General features: G+C 33.9%; 1 long non-coding RNA gene across 1 annotated transcript; it reads right to left on the bottom strand.

Moving 5' to 3' along the window:
- On the bottom strand, positions 1-1,747 carry LOC124281146. The gene is made up of 4 exons (XR_006899856.1): positions 1,658-1,747; positions 1,188-1,229; positions 839-901; positions 1-262 (listed from the first exon to the last, which is right to left on the bottom strand). It is a non-coding gene; the product is annotated as an uncharacterized LOC124281146 (long non-coding RNA).
- Positions 1,748-2,014: the final 267 nt, after the last annotated feature.

Below are 2,014 nucleotides of genomic sequence, written 5' to 3' on the forward strand. Positions count from 1 at the left end.
TAAAATTTGATGTCATTTATTCTTCAGTTTTACAGTGTTCCAATGACACTCCAAATTCGGCATTCATCTTAAGTTGATAGTATATTGATCTGACATGGAGCAACTGAATTTCGGAATCTAATTTCTTTTGATTTTTTGCTAACATTTCAATTTCCATTTGCAGCTTCTTTTGTTCAAGTTTAATCCTTTTAGTGTCCTCTATTGTGTTGTGATATGTTGCCTCAGCTTGATTTCTTCTCTGCTACCGGCTTTTTTTTTATCTCTGTAAGCATAATGAAACAGACATTTGATATGTTTAGTGTAAAGTCAATTATCTAGCAATGTTCTATCATACGTTCTGTTAAAATGACAACTTGGGATGATATTCCATGCAAATATGTTACTGTTTGCTAGTATTGCACTTGTATTATGGTAACCAAACTGCAACTTTGACAATGTTACATATGTTATGTGTGGGATTACACTTTCTTAGTAAAGTACAGATTCTAGTATCTTTTCAATTGAGTCCCATCCAGGATTCGAACCCACACCCTCAGAGTCAGGCACCTAATCGCCAGCACACTAAGTCAGCCGCATAACCCATTCAGCTACCGCATTGTGAGCTGGTGATTAGGTGCCTGACTCTGAGGGTGTGGTTTCGAATCCTGGATGGGACTCAATCCAAAAGGTACTAGAATCTGTACTTTACTAAGAAAGTGTAATCCCACATATAACATATGTTACATTTGACCACTTTCTAAATGGCATTGTGTAATCATAACTTTGACAATACTGAAATATGCACATTAGTTCATATTTTGTTATTTTTACATATATTAGTATAATATTTCAAATGTACCATCTGAATGGTTTTCCTGTTGAGGCACTGCCCTTTCACCTTGTGGTTCTTCACCTACTGGGCCTGTAAAAGATTAATACCATTTTTCACATTCAAGGAATTAAAGATAACTTATCTTTTTCCAAGACAGTATACTTATATTGTTCACATTAATGGAATTGATATTTTCACAAAATAAAGGTTATTGGTAATACTATTAGTTGAGATTTTAGGAATTATGCTCTTGAAATATGTAATTTAAGGGAAACAACCCAGCAAGTACTACAGATGTTTCATGTTATACATGAGATGTGTATATTACTATATTACATGTAAATAGTATTAAGAGACCCTAAAATGTTTGTTTTACCTTCTGCTGCAGTGTCAGTTTCATCTGCACAGGCATAAGCATCTGTTGTAAATAGGAAAGCAAAATGTATTTTTCAGCTATTTTAACATTTTTCAATTTATTACTGTTACATACAAATACCTGTACCTTCAAATGTTATGACTGAGTAATTGTCTTCAAATACATTATTTGACACAGATTAATCATTACCTGAATGCTTTGGAATCGATGTAATACACAACAAATGTATTATTTACTATGATTACATGAATAGCAAGCTTTGTGTCTTAAAAATAGTACTTGTTGTATTTGTCTCGGACAGTACTTGATTTGTCCATGATGGTGGAGTCAAGAATGTTTTTCTTATTCCTTGTTTGGTCATCAGAATGAAAAGGTTCCAGGTTTTAAGTCTCACCACAGGCAGCAGTATTATCTGAATGTTTGCACAAAATTGATATCATTCTTTAAAAATATGGAAAAAGACTCCTTACCATCAGTGTCAATGCCATGGTCTAGGCCATGAATGCCTGGCCTCCCTTCCAATGACTGGGAAAGCACCTCATCTGCACTTGTTAGTGCTGATGGTGGAGGCCCTCCTCCAGTAACGGCCATTAACCTTTTGAGGCCGTCGATCTTTGCTTTAGCTACAATAAACAAATTGCAGGTTAAATTCACTTCTTAATACACATATTTTATATTTGGAATATATCTGAATAATAAACAATGATCCTTACGTTGACATGTGTTCATGTGTGAGTTTAGTGGAGAGATTAAGAATCATTTTCTGTATTTAAATAATAAGTACCTAATACATAATCATGGATGAAAAACAAACCCACTACTATTTA

The sequence above is a fragment of the Haliotis rubra genome, unplaced genomic scaffold, assembly GCF_003918875.1.
Source record: "Haliotis rubra isolate DU_JTF1 unplaced genomic scaffold, ASM391887v1 Scf28, whole genome shotgun sequence".
NCBI classification, from domain to species: Eukaryota; Metazoa; Mollusca; class Gastropoda; order Lepetellida; family Haliotidae; genus Haliotis; species Haliotis rubra.